This window comes from Leptodactylus fuscus, chromosome 1, assembly GCF_031893055.1.
Source record: "Leptodactylus fuscus isolate aLepFus1 chromosome 1, aLepFus1.hap2, whole genome shotgun sequence".
NCBI lineage: Eukaryota > Metazoa > Chordata > Amphibia > Anura > Leptodactylidae > Leptodactylus > Leptodactylus fuscus.
In genome coordinates, this window is record NC_134265.1 from 46,192,526 (window position 1) to 46,215,360 (window position 22,835).

Below are 22,835 nucleotides of genomic sequence, written 5' to 3' on the forward strand. Positions count from 1 at the left end.
GTTTGGTCAAATTTTTGGTCTGCAATTCCTCTTGACTCACCCCACACATGTATGCTCAGCTCAGCCAAGAGTGCGTGTGCTCTCAATAGGAAGAGGGAATAAACTTGTGCCAATAACTACTGGAAGCAGCTCATCTCCTTAAGTAGAACATGATCAGTCATGTTTAATGCAACAGTAGATCATTTTGTCATCCAGACTTGGCGCAGGAGAAACGAACCCCTCAAGGTATAAAACCAATCAGGCAGGAGGAATGGGGTACAGCGCGCACAACCCAACAACCGAGCTGATGATCTTCAAACAATTTATTAGGTTAAGAAGCACTACGCGTTTCGGGCCAATAGCCCTTCCTCAGGTGCATACAACTGGCTAAACAGCCTTCCAGTATTACGTCTGCTATGGTTCAGCGCACACTCAGCACTGCTACATCAGATGCAGCTGAGCTGAGTGTGTAGCATGGTTCAAAGCACACTCAGCACTGCTGCATCAGATGCAGTTGAGCTGAGTGTGCATCATGGTTCAGTGCACACTCAGCACTGCTGCATCTGATGTAGCAGTGCTGAGTGTGTGTTGAACCATACTGCACACTCAGCTGAGCTGCATCTAATGTAGTAGTGCTGAGTGTGCGCTGAACCATGCTGCACTCAGCTCTGCTGCATCTGATGTAGCAGTGCTGAGTGTGCGTTGAACCATGCTGCACACTCAGCTCAGCTGCATCTGATGTAGCAGTGCTGAGTGTGCGCTGAACCATGCTGCACTCAGCTCTGCTGCATCTGATGTAGCAGTGCTGAGTGTGCGTTGAACCATACTGCACTCAGTTGAGCTGCATCTGATGTAGCAGTGCTGAGTGTGCACTGAACCATGCTGCACACTCAGCTCTGCTGCATCTCTGTGTGTGCTGAACTCTGCCGCTTCTCCGTGTAGCAGTGCTGAGATCGGACCACAATGGAAACTGCTGTGGATCTTAGACTCCGCCTCCTCCGGCAGAACCGTTGATTGGCCAAATGCTATACACTGGCCAATCAACACTGGTCAATGCATTCCTATGGGAAAAAGTCAGCTCCCGCATATCACAAGCTGACAGGGATCCCGACCAGATAGAGCCCCAAAGAGCTGGGTGAGTAATATTCCCCCCTAAATAAAGCTAATCCCTAGCTAACCCTGCCTGTACATCTGTCCCTGTCTCACAGTCATAGTTCACAGTCTTAAATTAATCGAATTTAACATTCGATTAATTTCACCATTCGTCTAAAGTGGAGGTCACCTGATTCCGGCCGCCAATTCCTTTTTCCGATTTTTTTTTCGATGCCTCCATTGTCGTAGTTCCTGTCCCACCTCCCCTGCGCAGTTATTGGTGCAAAAAATGTGCCTGGGAATGTGGGAGGGGATACGAATTTTTACTGCGTTTGCCTCGTGGTATTCGATTGTTATAGACTACCTCGAACGGCCTGATATTCGATCGAATATGTATTTGATCGAACAGCGTTCGCTCATCTCTAATCATTATATGTCACGGTCATGCATATCCCCCTCAGGACCAGTCATAGGCATTACACAGTGTACCAGGCTTTACTAGAATAGATACACATGGCAGTAGCCGCAGAGACTGATGAGAGATGTAAAGCATAGGCATGGATATCTCTCTAGGACACCGACTCCTGAAGAAGCTGCAAGGCTCCGATACACAATGTATCTTAGGCACTTCTTTCATGATTGCTGTCTTTCACACTTTATTTGCTAGAACCCCGGATAACCCTTTGAAGTTGCAGCTTTCAGCCACATTGATGAATGAGGAGTTAGCGCATGGATTACAATAAAGAAACACTGGGAGTCTGAGATGTGCCGTCTGCTTCTTACAGTGTAATTTTGAAGGAAGGAGCATTTGTTGAGAACAGCGTGACTCTTCATCCTGGTACATTACACAACTCTGGCTTGTAGTTTTAATCGGATAGATTTTCTCTTCCGTAAAGCTTTGATCTCTACCTGGAGGAAAGGCTCTACATGTACTTTCTACTGATTTGCAAAGAAAAATAAATGCAAAAGCAAACAAATGTGTTTTAGCTTAGAGAAAAATCTTCAAGTCCCCGAGTAAGATCTTCTCATTTTTAGGTTTTATCTTGGTATTAGTCTCCGGATTTTTATCAGTTTTGTGTCTGATAAGCCGGAGGAAGATAGAAATTATTCTTAAGAACTTTAACTCATAATAATATAATATGATGGTATTAAAACGTAATATTGTATCCTTGGCAGATATATCCATTTACATGGGAAAGGCTACTTCGGGCCGTTATCTATGGTCTGTTACCTAGTCTTCAATGATTTTAATAATTAAAGGAGTCATCCAGACACCTCGTGTTAGCATAAGTATACATAGATAACACCCCACAACAGAATCCACTGGTCTGTGTATGTAGTATCACTTACTAACGCATTTTGCCTCTTTTCTGTAAAATTCTTTTGCTTCTTTACTCTTTTCCTTGCTTTCCTCTTGAGATCTGGAATCTATACACTGAAGGGATATTCAAGTGTATGGGTGTACAGGCTCTTATATAATGAAGGGAAGGTGAGGCTGGAAGGGGTTACGTCAAAAAGATATAGCTCAGACATTGTAAAACCTAGAGCGGTGCTTCTGGTGTCATGTGGAAGATCAGATTTCAGGGATGACATTCAAGATCAGAGTTTCATGTGTAAAATTTGCAGAGATCTTGACAGCAGAATTGACATATTTCTATGCAACTTCAGCTGCTCCCAATCCCAACTGTTGATAACTGGATATAATAAAATCAGAATAGTGATCTTGGTGTCATATAAAATTTGAGAATCTCATTTTTCATTTAATACCAGAACTGTTTTAGGTTTTAGAATGCTTGAGATGTAACTTTGTTTGAAGTGACCTCCCCAAAACCTCAGCTTCCCTGCCTTATACAAGAGTCCGCCCCTCTGTATACTTAGTGAAAGCAATGTACAGATTCATCTCGCTATAGACAAACGGGGAAAAGAATAAAGAACTGTTGGATCTCACAGAAAGGAGACAATGTTTGTTAATAAAGTATATTCTAAAAATTACTAATGTAACAAATTCTGCCAGAAAATCAAAAGTTGTTCAAAGGTTTAGTTATCCTAATGGTTAGTTCACACGGAGTTACATGAATTCCGTGTGTGAACATTTGCCACGACGGGATTTGGTGCAGTACACTGGCAACCCATTATGGCATTCCGCTTCGGATTAGACCCAAATGAATGGGCCTAATCGGGAGGGAGCCTTGCGCCGCGGCTGATTCAGCTGCAGAATCTGCAGGAAGAAGGGGCATGTCACTTTTTTCCCCCACTACTAGCTAGCGGAAAAAAGAAGCGAGCGGCTCCTATTGAAGTCAATGGGAGCCATTTTTGGCAGCGGAGTTTGAGGCGGATCCCACGTCAAAATCCGCCACCAACTTCTTCCGTGTGAACTAGCCCATTGTACCCCCTCCACCAGTTTCCCTTCTAAAGATAATCTGCGTTCATGAAATAGGGCAGGTCAGGGCATAAAAATACAAATCAAGAGGTCAGTGTCCATGTATCGTAGGTGAGCCATCACATGTTCTTACTCTTACACTTCTTCTAGAATTCTATGGATTGCCTCCAGTTTCCAAAGAAAGTTCAGCCACTATAGTTTTGGAGACATTCATCAATGTATTTCACCTTTGAACCCTCTCCCGCTCTGTTATACCTTGCCTATTGTGTGATGCCCAAAATGGGATCCAATGTTTAAGATTTTTCTAATCCCTTTTCATGAGTGTTGTGTAACCACTCTTAACAAGTCCAATAATTCTCCCTTTAACTTATATAGATTGAGAAGTGCTAATCCAACTTACTTTGAAACTTTGCAAACTTTATAAGAAACTCAGATCCTTCCTTTATGAACTGCCAAATCCTACAAAGTGCATTGTCATATTTCACTATCTTGTAGTTTTCCTTTAATTTTATTCTTTAAGATCGTATTTGCCGTTCTTTTGATGTACTTAAGTAGCTCTGAGATCAAAGACACTGCCAATACTTCAAAGGTTGCGTCCGATTTTGCACAACCAATGTGCCTGACTGTGACTCCGCTAGGAAATGTGCACGCAATTTCCTGAACACGACCTCTTATCATATATAAATGGTTTTTTCCACTCGCTATAACCTAGTTTGTCCTTGCAACATCTCATAAATGACACCTGGGCACGCTCCCATCAGATCCATCCCGTTCTCACTGTCACACAGGATGAGAGCGCTCGGCAATGTCAGCAGTACAGATGGCCTATTACGTAGATTTTCGGCACCAAGTCAATGTCCATAGGATCATTGCAGAATTATATATTCCTGTGGTTACAAACGATGATGCTGTGTTGGAAACACTATCCTATTTTTCCATATCTTGGTTAGATATTGTCATTTTATCCTTGTAACATCTAGAATATGCCCTATATAAGGCCATTTAGTAAAAGGAGCCCGTTAAGGGCACCCATTATCATGTTCTGAATTTTCTCAGAATTTGCCAGTCTTCAATACGACTTCTGTACCTACGTAATGTCCTTCTTTTAGTGTGAAGGCAATTTATCAATAAACTGGTAGCGAATAAAGTCTTTTCCAAGATTGTCCAATGGATGCCACCACTTTTTCTAACAAAATTTGAGCACCCTAAAGCACCATTCTTGTGTCTACTTATTGAGGATATAAAATTGTGTATAGTGAAGCCTCTCCGAAAGTCATTCTCCTTGAGAAGATCCCCCTGACTAGACTATATTGTTATGTGATTTTCTCAACTTCCCTATCTTCTGTTTGTCTTGGTCACTTCTTTGAGACGTCTCCCAGGTTTGGGCAATCTTCTCAAAGATGTCTCCACAAATGTGGTTCAGTTGGTCAGGAATAATCATCTATCCACCGTGCCTGGAGCACAAATATTATTAAAGGGATTGATCCTTCTGGGGAAGTGGGAGTCCATCAGCTCAGACCCCCACTATTGGGATAGATGATTTTTGTCCCCCATTCTGAATGGTGCAGTATTGGAGTAGCTCATGTATGGCTATGCTTATTTCAAAGGCAGTGCCAGAGATAGCCAAGCACTGTCCTTCAGCTACCTCAGGTGCCTACATTTATATAGAAGGGAGGACAAAAATCCCCTGATGTCCTGAATGGTGAGGGTCTAAGCGGTTGGATCCCCATTTATGTGTAAGTCATCCCCTATACTGTGGTTAGGGGATAACGTCCCCAGATGGGAAATGTCTTCAAAAACAAGAGAATATGACTTACGTGCCATGTATAATATGTTTATTATTAGAGATGAGCGAACAGTAAAATGTCCAAGGTTCGATATTCGTTTCGAGTAGCCCCTCAATATTCGACTACTCGAATCGAATATCAAACCCTATTATAGTCTATGGGGGTAAAATGCTCGTTTCAGGGGTAGGCAATGTTCAATCAAATGATACTTACCAAGTCCACGAGTGAGGGCCGGGCTGGATCCTCCGAGAAGTCTTCTCCGTGCAGCGTTCCCGCGGCATCTTCCGGCTCTTCATTCACTCTGCCAGGCATCGGGCCTGGGCAGAGCCGACTGCACATGTCCACACTACAAGCAGACATGAGCAATCGGCTCTGCCCAGGCCCGATGCTTGGCAGAGTGAATGAAGAGCCGGAAGACGCCGCGGGGAAGCTGCACGGAGAAGACTTCTAAAGGTAGGAGAAGAACCAGCGATGATTGGCCGACTGTATAGCATTCTGCCAATCAATGCTGGTTCTGCATCAAACTTTTACATTCGAACAGCGAGTGGTACTCGATCGAGTACGAGTATTTGAGTACCGTAGTATTCGATCGAATACCTACTCATCGAGTACTACTCGCTCATCTCTATTTATTATACATTGCATAATATTGTAACATGGTAACACATTGAATTGTATTAACGTTCTATACGACATCTCAAACCGGCCCAAATTAAAAGGATTATTTTAGCATTCAATGTCCTAAGGTCTTGACTACACAGTGTGTCAGCACAGCTCCAACATTACAAAGTTTTTCAGTGCTATTATAGTGTGAATCCATCCAAACATTTACACTATAGGGTGCAGTCTATTAGGACATTTACACTATAGAGCCTGTGACCCTAAGCCTTTCCTCATGTCAGTAATAGGCATGGCACTGAGCATTGTGTCATCTACTGTCACCACAACAAACCTCACCAGCAGGTGCCACGTCCTCCTCATCAGGCGCCACCACCTTGTGCATTCGACAGTGATGTGCTTTTTTCACTTACTTGTCACCAAGAATCTTCTCCAAGGCTCCAATTAGGATCATATTGTGATTCTTCTGTGGAATACGCCTCTTAAGGATCGAGGGCTGGCGTTATATCACAGCCAATATCAGACATGGGTTATTTAGCCTTACTGTGCTCTGTCCCCTTGAACAATTTTAGGAGGAGAGCTCTGTGCTGAGCTGTAATGGTTTGTAGACTACTCATAAGTTGGTAGACCGAGCCATGTAATGGCAACATATATTCATTCTATGCCTAAGCTAGGGTTACATTCTTACAGGAACCATGAGCCATTCCATTATGATCCAGTCCTGATCGATCCCATTGAGTTATGGGTGAGCATGTTTTTCTTTTACCATTCAGAGTACTGCAGCAGAGTATACTACTGAACCAGTGTGAATGTTGCCCAGATAGCGGTAAAATTATTGTACATTAGACATCCTGAACTGATCTCTTTACTGACGTTACATTCCTCTGGTTAACAGATGGCCATATAGCCAATACCCGTGTAACAGAGGAGCTTCCTAAGAACATCTTTGTCACCTCTAGGAGTATACCTGTTCATATTAGCAATTCCTCTCTATACATTCACAAGAGAAATGAAGCATTACACAGTAATATTGAGATAAATGAACTGCCCATGTGATACATGGATGGACCAGGTCCTCCATAATGAGGGCTCCTTTTGAGATGGCCATACAAATTAGGTCAAACATTGATCATCTACTGGAAGTTCTTTTTGTAGAGACAGCCATCCATATTTTGGTCCATATTGGCTATTGAAGTCCACCATACTGATCATACATGTTCAGTGATAACAGGTGAAGGGTGATCAATCCTTCTTGGATCATTCTTTCAAGATTAGATTCTTGGTTAAATATCTTTTATCCAACTTTCAGCCTAAAGTTTCAAACATGGCCAACTTCTTTCCAGAATATAATGTCACGGGTCATTTAACATGATTATTAATGTCCATTTGTTATATTTGTACTTATATTTGTATTTTGTACTTTATCCCATCATATAAGGCCACCTTTAGCAGCTGCTCTATACTGTGGCTAGGGGTGTAGTTATAGGGGGTGCAGAGGTACCAGTAACTACTGCGTCCTGGACCATGGGGTCTCCCAAAGATCCCTCTGCCATATAAAATATACCACTATTCTAAATGTCACAATGTTGGTAGGGGCCCCATTACAGACTTTGCATTGGGACTCCTGGAGCTTCGAGCTGCAAGTCTGGCTAACAGATTAGGTTCTTCTCCTAAAAAAGCTTTAAAGAGTACATGAAAGAAGGCAGACTGTGTAGAGCTCAATGTATATACTTGTCCTGCTCTGTGTGTGGTACGATTAGCACATGTATTATCTATGGACTACGTTTTTAGTATTCATGTCACTGGGCTGCCCAGCTCCGGTGTCTCTTACCTGGATATGAATAAAATACCTTCAGGTTATTTGTTTCTGACCAAAGTCAGATACAGCAGCGGATCCCTAATGTATTATTCTTATTCTTTTTTGTTTTTTTCCTATTTCAGAAGACTGACTTTTAATAGGTATAATTTACATACCGCTTTGAGGGTAATGTTTTATTTGGTGCTCAATTTTTTTTCCGTATTCTTTGGCCATGTGCAGCAGAACTTAATATGTGACTTAACTCTTTACGGCCGCATCATCTGTACATGGTATATTAAAATACTGATATCATAGGCCAAGAGTGGCAATTATTTTTATCAGTTTCCAAATTTGTGTAAATTTTTCTACAACATTTTTTTGAGTGCGACTATACCCAGGACTACAAAATAACTGTGGATTCCAATAATTTACCATTAATTATAATCCCATGTAGTATATAAACAGAAATATGATGTGAATAGGCTCCCATATGAGTGACACCGCCTTGATCATATCAGTGTGATTAACCCCAAAACAGTGACAGTCTTGGGACTCTTCAAGGGTGAATTCATATGGTCAGAGAGGTCAAAGAGGACTTTTAACCTCTTCCACCAATTCAAGCTTTTTTCATCCTTAACTAAGCGCCAATCCACTTATCCTGATGCACTTGGAATTTTTTCTGTAGCCGCCACCATTCCTGATCAGTCGTTGCAGTTAGTTTCGAAGCCTGGATATGCCATCTAAGGCTGGGTTCACACTACCGCCACTGTCCGCCCAGGGGTTTCCGTCGTAAACTTGGACAACTAGACAGGGGGCGACTTGCTGGCGGTCAGCTTTAAAAACCATTCAAATAAATGGCTTTTAAAGTTGAACGCCAGCAAACCATCCCCTGTCCAGTTTCCCCGGAGTTTACGACGTAAACACGGCGGACAGACAGCAGCAGTCGTGTGAACCCAGCCTTAACTCTCTAAGTGCACGTGGGTGATGTCAGGTAGGAGAAGAGCACAGAATCCTGACATAGCATCATCCAGTCTGTCTGGGATGACGTGAAGAGACAGACGGATTGGAGCAAGCCTACATCCACAGAAGAGCTGCGCTAAGTTCTCCAAGATGGCGGGAACAACCTCCCTGCCGAGTTCGTTCAAAAACTGTCTGCAAGTACCGAGAAGAATTGATGGAGGGCAAAGGTCACACCAAATATTAGTGGAATTTACAGTAGATTAACCCTTTGATTGACCTGCACTTCTATGTAAATCTGCAGGTCACTGAGATCTGAGTAATGCCAGCCTCTTCTCCATGTATAAATGTATTTTTCTCAGGATCTGTCTATTAGAATATGATATAAATACGGAACACTTACATGCCTGCTTCTAAGGTAAACTGGAATATGAAAAATTGGTTTTCAATAAATGCATTTGGAATGATCTTGCTGCTGAGTGTAAGGAATAAGGAGCTCAAGACAATAAGACATGTCTGCCAGGAGCGGGCTCATTGTGCTCCTTCTATTGTATGTGTCATATACCGGTACGTTGTTTTTCCTACTGAATAAAGCTTTAGCCCTTCAAAGATGCCTTGATGAAAGCCCGCATTGTGGTAAAGTCGAGAAATCGCGAGGCCACTGTCATTGCACAGGGGTACGAGACGGTAAGGGGCTAGGTTTATTACACAAAAATCTATAAATCTCTCATGTTTATCAAGACTGGATTTTTTGTTACAGCACAAAGCAGGACGCTTATAGCCGACAGGTTCATGCCTGGAATAAAAGTCTAGTGCTAAAAATAAATTTATATGAAAAAGACTAATGCGGAGAATTGAAGTCTCGTCTGCTGTGGTATTTCCTGTTATTTGTTCAGATTTCTTGATCGGTGTCTCGGGTGCGCTATGATAATGGTACATGTTACGTATATTGGTTTTCTTGTCATAGTTTATAGCTGAATATTACTACTTACTGTGCATGTGGCTGGCCCTACAGTACTGTTTAAAAGTTTTAGGCAGGTGGGGGACAATGCACAAATTAAGAATGTTTTCACAGTAGAAGGGTTAATAATTTTACAAAATGAAGGGAATGAAGAAAAGAGACATCTAAATTCCTTCAATATTTGGTGTGACTGCCCTTTGCCTTTCATCATTTGTAATGCAGAAGCACCGCAGAGAAGTTGTTCCCGCCATCTTGGAGAACCAAGCGCAGATCTTCTGTGGATGGAGGCTTGCTATAATCCTTCATGTTATCCCAGACAGAATGGATGATGTTGACCTCAGGGACATATTATCACTTCCAGAACAGAAGCTTATGGGTTCTAATGGGAGATCTGCCTATTTCATGCCATTGACAATGGAGGTATATTTTATGTTGCAGAGGGACCCTCAGGGTCCAGGGCCCTGTACCGACTGCTACCTCTGCTACAGCTACAACCCCGTGACAACAATAGGAGAATATATAGGTTACAGGAAGATCTGAGAAGTAATTGCCTTGTCTGAGCTTTCCCCCATCCATGTTCAACTGCAACCACCAGGTTACATGGCGTATTACAGTGATAAATAATATATATGTATGTCACTTTTGTAGATTTGGAGAAAAACAACTTTGAAGAGTTATCTAAATGAGGCTACTTGGTGCACTGAAGGCGGGCCTTCCCCTCCCTGTGTACTGCTCTTATTGCTCCATTTGCCACTCACACCCCTGCCATCCTCTACCTTCCCAATACCCATCCTACATGAGCAGCCAAAGCAGTGCTCATAGTGCTTAAAGCCCACCCACAGTGCACCAACTACTTATTTTGCACAAGACCTTAAGGCCAGGGGCTCCACGTGGTATAAACAAGTAAATTCCAAAAAACACAGCTTTTTACAGTCCAAAAAAAAATTCAGACTACAAAATAGATTTAGACACCTGAGCAAAGCATCATAGATTGAAATACCAGAACCTAAATTGTCTTGAGCCCCCCCCCCCATACCTAAATGGAGTTTTCCAGACTGACATATTGATGACTAGAGATGAGCGAACACTGTTCGAAACAGCCGTTTCGAATAGCACGCTCCCATAGAAATGAATGGACGTAGCCGGCACGCGGGGGGTTTAAGCGGCCAGCTGCCGGCAAAGTCTGCATGCCGGCCGCTTCAATTCACTTTTAAGATAAGATAAGATAATCCTTTAATAGTCCCACATTGGGGAAATTTCAGCGGGGAAATTTCAGCGTGTTACAGCAGCCTAGTAATACAGATACAGGATAATACAGAGTAATATATTACAGACGTAGACACACATAAGCTGAGAAGAGAAGATATACTAGGAGTCCATGGCAGCTAAGGAAAAACAGAAGAGAAAGAGGAAGACCTCATGGTCATCGTCATAATCATTTAGTTCTCTGTGCGGAGTGATCTTCGTTTGGTCTGATGTAGATTATACAGCCTGGTCGCGGTTGGAAGGAAGGACCTGCGATAGCGCTCCTTCTCACACTTGGGGTGAAGCAGACGGTCGCTTACAATGCTGCCAAGTCCCATCAGGGTCCCATACATGGGGTGGGATTTGTTCTCCCGCATGGAGGTCACCACAGACAGTATCCTTCTGTCACCCACCACCTGTACTGGGTCCAAGGGGCTCCCCAGGACAGAGCTGGCCCTCCTGATCAGCCTGTCAAGTCTATTTCTGTCCCTGGTTGATATACTGCTTCCCCAGCAGGCCACACCGAAAAAGATGGCTGAGGCAACCACAGAGTTGAAGAAGGCCCTAAGAAGTGTCCCCTGGACTCCGAAGGCCCTCAGCCTCCTGAGCAGGTAGAGTCTGCTGTGGCCCTTTCTGTGCAGCGCCTCCAGGTGATCAGCCCAGTCTAGTTTATTGTTGAGGAGCACGCCCAGGTACTTATAGGTCCTGACTATCTCAATACATGTTCCTTGGATCTCCACCGGGGTTGGAGCACCTCTCCATTTACTAAAGTCCACCACCATCTCCTTGGTCTTCCCAGCATTAATCCTGAGCTGGTTCTGCTGGCACCATTCAACAAAATCCCGGTTTAAGTCTCTGTATTCCCTATCGTCGCCATCAGTGATAAGGCCGACTATAGCAGAGTTATCGGAGTACTTCTGTAAGTAACAGCTGGATGAGTTGTGCCTAAAGTCAGCAGTGTACAGTGTGAAGAGGAATGGGGCAAGAACTGTACCTTGTGGTGCCCCCGTACTACAGATCACAGTGTCGGACACACAGTCCTGGGCTCTCACATACTGAGGGCGGTTTGTCAGGTAGTCTAGGATCCAGTTGGACAGGTGATGGTCCACACCACCAAGGTTCAGCTTCTCCCTCAGTAGCCCTGGCTGAATGGTGTTGAAAGCACTAGAGAAATCAAAGAACATTATTCTCACAGTGTTCCCGGGTTTCTCCAGGTGAGAGAGAGCTCTATGAAGAAGGTGGATGATGGCATTATCTACTCCAATGCCTGGCCGGTAGGCAAACTGGAGGGGGTCCAGAGCGGAGCTCACTAGGGGGCGTAGGTGTGTCAGGACCAGTCTCTCTAGGACCTTCATCAGGTGTGATGTCAGTGCTACTGGTCGGTAGTCATTGTAGCCCATCGGGTTGGGTTTCTTTGGGACTGGTACCACACAAGATGTTTTCCACAGTTGAGGTACTACACCCAGCTTCAGGCTCATATTGTACATGTGCGTAATAATACCACCTAGTTGGTCACTGCACATTTTAAGAACTCTTGCGCTTATACCATCAGGTCCCCCCGCTTTGTTTGCTCTAATCTTCTTCAATTCCTTACACACTAAAGACTCCTGCAGGATCAGATAGTCAGATTGCAGTTGACCGCAGTTCGGTGGGGGTTGGGTCTTGGTGTGTGAGGAGAGGGGGGTTGGCTGACATGCTGGTGCAGGGAGCATTTGCTTGGAGTCGAATCTATTGAAGAATAGATTAAGGTCGTTAAGCCACTTCCTGTCCCCTACTGTTCGGTGCCCTGTCTTTTCCTTGTGACCTGAAATTGCCTTAAGGCTATCCCACACCTCAGAGATTCTACCCTCCCCCATCTGTAGCTCCATCTTCCGCCTGTAGTTGGCTTTCCCTTCTCTGATCAATTGTCTTAGCTGTTTCTGAACCGCCCCCAGGCCATTTTTGTCCCCAGACCTAAAAATTCTCTTTTTTTCCTTGAGGAGAGTTTTAATCTCAGAGTTGATCCATGGTTTGTTATTGGAGAAACACCTCACCTTTCTAGTTGGTACCGTGCTGTCCACGCAGAAATTAATGTAGTCCGTTATGCAATGTGTGAGTCCCTCAATGTCCTCTAGAAATGAGTCTTGAAACACTTCCCATGAAGTTATATCAAAGCAGTCCCTTAGAGACTCGACACTTCCCTCTGACCAAATCTTCACTGTACGGGTAACCGCCGGTTCTCTGCGCACCAGTGGAATGTATGTGGGTCGCAGATGTACCAGGTTGTGATCTGATCTGCCTAGGGGTGGTAGGGCAGATGAGTTATATGCATCCCTCACATTAGCAAAGAGCAAGTCCAGTGTTTTGTTGTCTCTTGTATGGCAGGTTACATACTGTGTGAAGCCTGGTAGAGTGGATGCTGAGACATGGTTGAAGTCTCCAGACACTAGGAGCAGGGCATGGGGGTGAGATGATTGCAGCTCACTCACAACAGCATGGAGGACTTCACAGGCAGCGTCAGCTTTAGCAGAGGGGGGGACATATGCAGCTAGTACGATAACATGTGATAGTTCCCTTGGCAGGTAAAAAGGTCTCATTCTCACGGCTAGCAGTTCAATATCTTTTCCACACAATTGTTTCTTAACTACAATATGTCCTGGATTACACCATCTCTCATTGACAAATATTGCAATTCTTCCGCCTATTCGCTTACCGCTCTCCAGTGTTCTGTCCGCCCGAAGAAGTTTGAAGCCCTCCACGGAGGCAAGTATGTCCGGAGTGATTTCAGTAAGCCAAGTCTCTGTAAACAGCATCATGCTGCACTCACGAAACTTTATGGGAGCGTGCTATTCGAAACGGCTGTTTCGAATAATGTTTGCTCATCTCTATTGATGACCTATCCATAAGATATGAAAAATAAAAAAAAAGAAGAGACACCAAGCGCTGATATGGTGTAGTATTAAAAACTAAGCCATGGGGTAAGAAAAGCTGATTAGCCTCTTACCTCCTTACTGTTGTGATGAGTCACAACACCATAAACGCAATGTAATTGATAAGTAGATGGTGGTAGCAGCTTTTCCCCATGCCCTAACCGGAGTTGCACAATCGTCACATATGATGGAATCCCTCAAGGTTTCAGACCAATCAGGCAGGAGGAATGGGGTAGAGCACGCACAAGCTAAAGAAACCTCAAGAATTAATCAACAGCTTTATTGAGTACTAAGCACGACGCATTTCGGGCAAGTGCCCTTTCTCAAGTGCAATTATAGCCGGCTGATAGCCTCACTGGTACGGTGCTGCAGAGTTGTTTTCTCTACAGCACCATACCAGTGAGGGTATCAGCCGGCTATAATTGCACTTGAGAAAGGGCGCCTGCCCGAAACGCATTGTGCTTAGTACACAATAAAGCTGTTGATTAATTCTTGACTATCCATAAGACAAATCATCAATCGGTGGGGGTTAAGTACATAGGAACCCAAGATATCAGCGGCTTGAAGATAGCATTTGGGTGAGTGCTGCAGCCTATTAATCAAATATAAGTACTGCGCCATACTTTGCTTAGTGGCTGCACTTGGTATTGCAGCTCAGCCCCATTCAAGTTTTAAACATTTTGAATTTTTTTTTCTAAATTCTCAGAATATTCCTGTTCTGGAAAAGATGAGCATTATGTCATTCACACATCGCCAAAGAACACATTGGACAATTTCCTAACTGCCTGTAATAGGCCGCTCTCCATTACAATGCCCAAACTGCCTTGTCCACATGGTACCGCCACGCACAGTTGCCAGTATGTGTGGGATAGATAAAAAGTACCTTACACACAGTACAATTACGCTCTGCGTGCTTCAGATTTTAGGGCATTTTTGGTTTCCACTAAGCATAGTGTTATTTCATAGCCGCCCTAGGCCGCAGCTGTATCTATTAGATCATGGGGAGAGGACTTCATATACATAATTTCTTGTCTGTGTATTTTCACAGTGCTGCTCTCAGATCTGTATTTTTCCTCTGGCTTCCTCTTTATGTGCTCGGTTCTAGCGCTTTGTGTGAAGTGCTGCAAAAGCAGCCGCCCCGAGACCCAGGAAGATTCTGAAAAAATGTTTTCTCTCTGTAAAAGCTACCTTTGATCCATTAAAGTGATAATCTCTCTGAAGCAAAGCAAACTATTGGCAATAAACCTAAATAGGTCGAAAGACTTCAATTATGTATTTATTCGAAAGGGAATTTTTTCTCTCTGGGGATTGACTTGTCCTATTTTGCTTCCTTTTTTTGCATATAGGAGAGCTTTCACATTTATCAGATAGATATAGATAGATACAGTAGATAATATAAACTGTACAGAAAGGTGCTATGCACATGAAGTTTCCAATATGGCACCCGTAAAAGTCAGTGCGGTCTATCAAAATAAATAGCTCTACTCCGAACCAATCTCGTATTGATAGCTTATTCCATGGCTAGCCCATTATAGTGGTGATTCTGTTTATGATTTATGTCCTCTCCTCAGGATAGACCATCAATATTAAATCTGTAGGGGTACGACATCTGAGAACGCCGTTGATCATCACTACGGAGGCACCTCTCACTTTATGGCATCTACTTTATTACATAGGTTGTTTAGCATTTGTTTATCTTTTCAGGTATACTAAATGTTAATGACAGCCATTATGTTTAGAGATGAGCGAACACTAAAGTGTCCGAGGTTTGAAATCTGATTCGAACAGCCGCACACTGTTCGACTGTTCAAACGGATTACGAACCCTATTGGGAAATGCTCGTTTCAGGGGTAGGCAACATTCGATAAAATCATACTTACCAAGCCCACGAGTAATGGTCGGGCTGGATTCTGCTTGAAGTCTTCTCCCGGCGCAGGGTCCCCGCGTCCTCTTCCGGGTGGAATTCACTCTGCCTAGGCATCCTAGGCAGAGCCGACTGCGCATGCGCGTGCGGCTCTGCCCAGGCCAGACGCCTGAGCAGAGTCGACTGCGCATGCGCGTGCATGCCCGCGTATGCGCAGTCGGCTCTGCCTAGGCCGGATGCCTAGGCAGAGTAAATTCCACCCGGAAGAAGACGCGGGGATGCAGCGCGGAGAAGACTTCGGAAAGGTAAGAGAAGAACCAGCGTTGATTGGCAGAATGTATAGCATTCTGCCAATCAACGCTGGTTCTGCATCAAACCTTAAACTTCGAACAACTAGTAGTGTTCGATCGAGTACGAGTATTTCGAATACCGTAGTATTCGATTGAACACCTACTCGATCGAACACTACTCGCTCATCTCTAATTGTGTTCTATCTGAAAATTTTGACTGTCACCTTCTTTAATATAGTAAGGAATCAAAGAGCGTTGTCAAGGTCTGATTCTTTTTCCAGAAACGGCTTCCTATCTGTCCACATTCTGTGTCTGATATTGCAGTCCAACAACGTTGAATGGGAGCCAGCTGGAATACCAAATGTGGCCAATGTCGGACCAAGGTTCCTTGGGCCCTCTGAAAATAATGCTTCATATAACCATAGTACACTTGAAATTTGGGTGTCTTCTACGTGACTATTATGGTGTTAGAGCCTGGGGACTTTGATGGGCCAGTCCAACACTGGATGTGCCACACTTTTTGGGAAAGCAGATCTATTGTCTATTCCTGAACATGCCCTACAAGGTTCATGTCCCATAATCACCATGTTGTCATCTCATAGTGGTGACTTTTTTCATATAAGGGTGGCAGCTAGTGAGATCATTGGTTGAAGGGTCATGCTTCTGCAATGAGGGCAATATTTGCTGATGTATTCCTGTACCTGGCATATTTCACAGTTAAAGGGGATGTCCAGGATCAACCAAAAACCGGTCAATGGTTGGAATTGCCATAAAACCATAAAAGAAGTAGGACTTACTTCCTTGACTAGTCCGCCACTTTTGTTTACTGTCCTACACAACGCAACATCAAGACAATTGACCACTTCAACCAATCACTGTCCTCCATGGTCTCCAACTCAAATGTAGCAAAATAATTCCAAAAACTCAATTCCAAACTTCAAAATATCTGTTTTTCTAAAGTTTTCTTTCCGCTGTACAATATTTAGTTTATAATCATTTTTTGCTCATCATACTCTATAATACGGGATTTTCCTGCCGAGCGGTATTGCAGAATGCTTATTGGAAAGGGACATCTGTTCCTAGTCGCACAGTTTGCTAATCATATAGTTTTCTTCTGAAGCTGCCATCATTGAAGATCCAGCCTTGGGAACAAAGCACAGATGTTTTGTGGGCTTTGAGTTAGGAGATTATATGAATTGGAACAATCGCACACTAAATATAAACTCTGATGGATTACTAATGCTCATTGTATTTTTGCATCACTTGTTACCAGTCTTTTGTTCTAATGGTAATTGCTCTGTTCTGAATATTATGTTGGTTGCATGTTCTCGGAGTATTCTCGAAAAGAAAAACGCAGTGTCCATGCTCGAAAATAGACTTTGCTTGTGCGAAATATCATTAAATATATTTCCGTCATACATAGTGTATTGTGCCAACATGTATATTTCTAAACATTCCTTAAAGGAGTTATCCCAGAATTTGATATTGATGACCTGTCCATAGAATAGATCATCTAAATCAGATCGGTGGGTGGACTGACACCAAACACCACCGCCTATCAGCTCTCTGGTACCAGAACAATATTATATATAGAGCCGGTAACACAAGACTATGTAAGATGGGATGAATTTATTATTTGTGTAAGGAAAATGTTTGTTTTTGTACCGTGTTAGCCAGTGGGTAGGAAATATCAAAAAAACAAAAAACTTGAGAGTCTTCAGTAGTTGATACCTTTTTTTAATGGCTAACTGATAATGATGGTAGATTACAACGTTTCGAAGCTCTCGGCTTCTTCTTCAGGTATATCTAAAAACAATTTCTGAAGGAAATTACAGTTACAGTCCTATGAAAAAGTTTGGGCACCCCTATTAATCTTAATCATTTTTAGTTCTAAATATTTTGGTGTTTATAACAGCCATTTCAGTTTGATATATCTAATAACTGATGGACACAGTAATATTTCAGGATTGAAATGAGGTTTATTGTACTAACAGAAAATGTGCAATATGCATTAAACCAAAATTTGACCGGTGCAAAAGTATGGGCACCTCAACAGAAAAGTGACATTAATATTTAGTAGATCCTCCTTTTGCAAAGATAACAGCCTCTAGTCGCTTCCTGTAGCTTTTAATCAGTTCCTGGATCCTAGATAAAGGTATTTTGGACAAACAATTCAAGTTCAGTTAAGTTAGATGGTCGCCGAGCATGGACAGCCCGCTTCAAATCATCCCACAGATGTTCAATGATATTCAGGTCTGGGGACTGGGATGGCCATTCCAGAACATTGTAATTGTTCCTCTGCATGAATGCCTGAGGATTTGGAGCGGTGTTTTGGATCATTGTCTTGCTGAAATCTCCATCCCCGGCGTAACTTCAACTTCGTCACTGATTCTTGAACATTATTCTCAAGAATCTGCTGATACTGAGTGGAATCCATGCGACTCTCAACTTTAACAAGATTCCCGATGCCGGCATTGGCCACACAGCCCCAAAGCATGATGGAACCTCCACCAAATTTTACAGTGGGTAGCATGTGTTTTTCTTGGAATGCTGTTTCTTTTTGGACGCCATGCATAACGCCTTTTTTTATAACCAAACAACTCAATTTTTGTTTCCAAAATGAAGCTGCCTTGTCCAAATGTGCTTTTTCATACCTCAGGCAACTCTATTTGTGGCGTACGTGCAGAAACGGCTTCTTTCTCATCACTCTCCCATACAGCTTCTATTTGTGCAAAGTGCGCTGTATAGTTGACCGATGCACAGTGACACCATCTGCAGCAAGATGATGCTGCAGCTCTTTGGAGGTGGTCTGTGGATTGTCCTTGACTGTTCTCACCATTCTTCTTCTCTGCCTTTCTGATATTTTTCTTGGCCTGCCACTTCTGGGCTTAACAAGAACTGTCCCGGTGGTCTTCCATTTCCTTACTATGTTCCTCACAGTGGAAACTGATAGGTTAAATCTCTGAGACAATGTTTTGTATCCTTCCCCTGAACAACTATGTTGAACAATCTTTGTTTTCAGATCATTTGAGAGTGGGCTGTCCATGTTCGGCGACCATCAAACTTAACTGAACTTGAATTGTTTTGTAGAAAGAAATGGTCCAAAATACCTTCATCCAGGAACCAGGAACTGATTTAAAGCTACAGGAAGCGACTAGAGGCTGTTATCTTTGCAAAAGGAGGATGTACTAAATATTGTCACTTTTCTGTTGAGGTGCCCATATTTTTGCACCGGTCAAATTTTGGTTTAATGCATATTGCGCATTTTCTGTTAGTACAATAAACCTCATTTCAATCCTGAAATATTACTGTGTCCATCAGTTATTAGATATATCAAACTGAAATGGCTGTTGCAAACACCAAAATATTTAGAACTAAAAATGATTAAGATTAATAGGGGTGCCCAAACTTTTTCATAGGACTGTATATAGTTGTTTAGTTGTATAACCAATAACCTTCTTCTACCCTCCCTCCTAGAATTCTATTCCTATGTGTCCCTCTTGTACATAAAAATGCATCCTTCAGAAATTGTTTTTAGATATTCCTGAGAAGAAGCCGAGAGCTTCGAAACGTTGTAATCTACCATCATTATTAGTTAGTCATTAAAAAAGGTATCAACTACTGAAGACTGTCAAGTTTTTTGTTTTTTAATTATTTGTGTATTTTTGACCTCTTTTCAGTTGTGCGCCCATTTTTTTTTCTAAGTTGTATCTACTTATCTAGTTATAGATGCACCTAATTTGCTAAAAAGCATAAGATACATAATACATATATATACTCGAGTATAAGCCGAATTTTTTAGTACAGTTTTTGTGCTGAAAAAGACCCCCCTCACCTTATACTTGAGTCAAGCAAAAAAGAAAAGATCTCCCATAAAATAGTTGGAAAAAAAAAGAAGCTTTAAAAAAAATATGATAAAAAAAATAAATAAAAGTTGTAAATCCCTCATTTCCCTAGAATACATATAAAAGTAGAAAATGACTGTGAAACACATACACATTAGGTATCCCTGTGTCTGAAAATTCCCGGTCTACTGAATATAGGGGATCTGCAGTGCTCCTATTCCATCGGGAAGGGGTTAATAGGAGCACTGCAGATACCCTATATTCAGCCAGGCTGAATTCCAAGTGGGGGGAAAAAAAAAACATTGCTCAGAGAAGGGGCAGACAAACAACCAAAACACCCCCTCCCCTTCCTCAGCACCTTCTGCACCCAAAAACTCTGACCATTTTAATTTTTGAAATTTTCCAGTAGCTGCTGCTTTTCCCCTCTCGGTTTATACTCGAATCAATAAGTTTTCCCAGTTTTTTTTGGTAAAATTAGGGGCCTCGGCTTATGTTCGGATCGGCTTATACCCGAGTATATACGCTAAATGTGTTTTCTCATCCAGTGTGTTAGCACTGCCTAGAGCAGATCAGATAATATGCAAACGCATGTACAGAATGGACTGAGGGTTATCTGTTTGTTTACACTGAAAGATAACAGCACTGGCTTTATCAGAAGCTGAGATAAGAGCAGTGTAATATAGTATGTGAGCATAAATTCATAGCAGTTGTGAAGCCACGTCATTCACCGGGATAAAAAGTAGACTATGTGTTAATTGGGGTTACAAACTATCTATGTGCTAAATTTCATTCAAATACAAACACACAAACGTTCACATTTATAATATTGGTAGGATATATGGAGGCAAATTTTAAAACATTACACAGCATCCCTCTTTGACGGTCCAAAACATTGGTAGGTGTTCATACAAGTATACACCAACCTGCTCATCTCCTCCTGCTCTCTTTTTATGTATATAGTGCTTACAGGCTCTTTACAGAATTACTTTCTTCACTTTTTTGCTTAAGGAGTAAAGCACTTCTGACCTGCATTTACAGCTTTTGGGATAAAACCACCATTCTGCGGAGACTCCGTTATTTCATTGTTATTGTTTTCAAACCTGAACGCACTCAATCTGTTAAATGTATAAGCCGCTGGATGCGCCCAAATTGAATTTTTTCGACCACAGGAATTTCTATTAATCTACGGTATAAATGCCTTCCCGAGTCCCATAAGTTAAAGCTACTTATGTGTGAATCTAAACAATTTCTTCCAGAAGTAAACCCTATCCCAAGGTGAAAGGTTTATTGTTATTTATTTAGTATGTGCTGAAGGTGCTTTATTGGAGATATTCCTTCCCGCTGCTGTATTTTAGGCTATTCACTGACCAGAAAAATAAAACTTTCTTTTACTTCTTCTCATTTTTCATTTTCCATTTGTTCAAGGTCCAGTGGGGGCAAACTTATTTAATATTGCATGTCCCCTGACTGATGATCAGCATCCCTATGGCAGGGAGCAGGATATTGGGGCTGGTTTGCTATGCTGATAAACCAGTTTTGTGGCTTACAATGTATAAAAAAAAGTTGCAACTTTCTTTTTATCTCCAGTTCTTGAGAATAATTGCTGAGACCCCCCACCAGAATGAAGTCAGCATTGCCTTTTTATTTTTAATACCCACACTGCAACCCTGAGCAGGCATTATGCACAAAAATGCAGTACATGGATTGAAAAATGGTGTCTCAGAAATGGAAAATTGAGTTATTTGTTTAAGGGGTTCACCTATTATTTTTTTTTCTATTAGGATATGCCATTGCTTTATGGTTGGTAGAGGTACAATGACTAGGACCCCCAATAATCCTAAGAATGCAGGGTCTGTAGTGCTGATTCAGTAGTGCCGCCACTGTACAGTCTTTATCTACATAGGGGCAGTAGTCTCCGGCTGTGAGGGGGAGCTACAGAAAGCTGTGAACACTATAGATCCCTTCTTCTCAAGATCATTTATAACCCCTTTGGTCGTAAGCGATTATAAAGGGATAGCATATCCTAGCATCTTAATTTACAGTACAGTGTACTTTATGGTGATATGGGTGCTGAGGCATTACTGAGTGCGTTTTCCTGTAGTTTGACATCAATGTTTTATTAGTCTTGTGCTGTGACATCACTGTGGTTATTATAACTGTACTGTGACATCACTGTGGTTATTATAACTGTACTGTGACATCACTGTGTGCATTTGAATATGATTTAGACCAAAATTCACTGTTGGAGAACAAATAAATAGCCGCGCTTTCCAGAGGTACTTGTGAATAAATCCTTTCATCAAACTCTCAAAGCAAAACAACTAAGTGTTTCGGGCAGAATGAGCCCTTCTTCAGGTGAAAAATCTCTTTGCCTGTTCAGCCGAATGTGACATAGAGATTTTGCACCTGAAGAAGGGCTCATTCTGCCTGAAACGCGTAGTGGTTTTGCTTTGAGAGTTTGATGAAAGGATTTATTCACAAGTACCTCTGGTAAGCGCGCATATTTTATTTGTTATCCAACGGTGAATTTTGGTCCACATCATATTCAATTGTATGACATCCTGGTGATGGTTATGGTATCCTGCAAATACTTGAAAATGGAGGTCCACACTTATTTGGTGTATGCGGTTCAGGGAGTTGTGAGCGTCACACCCTCCTACGGTGAGCACATTACTTTGATATACTGGAGTGCATATCGGGGATAAGGCACTAGGTGCTTGCACGGTGCTGTCTTTTTATTATGCAGTATCACTGTATGCATTATCTGTGCTATAAGATCAGTATGTTCATTATCCGTTATGTAAAGGAGATGAAAATAATCATATACTTTCCAAATTATGAACTTTCTGTCTAAAGGTCCTGTGCTGCTAACTATCGACCCGTCTCTAACCTCCCCTTCATCTCTAAACTTTTGGAACGCCTGGTTTATTCTTGGTTAATCCGTTATCTCTCTGCTAACTCTCTGCTTGACCCCTTACAATCTGGTTTCCGCGCTCTGCACTCTACTGAAACAGCTCTCACAAAAGTCTCTAATGATCTACTAAAGGCTAAATCCAATGGTGACTTCTCTCTTCTTATTCTTCTGGACCTCTCTGCAGCTTTTGACACTG

The 22,835-nt window shown here is 42.3% G+C and overlaps 1 protein-coding gene across 1 annotated transcript in view; it reads left to right on the forward strand.

Moving 5' to 3' along the window:
* The window catches only part of IPO11 (importin 11), a 335,766-nt gene that overhangs the window by 169,568 nt on the left and 143,363 nt on the right, over positions 1–22,835 (forward strand). The gene's annotated exons all lie outside the window — the stretch shown is intronic.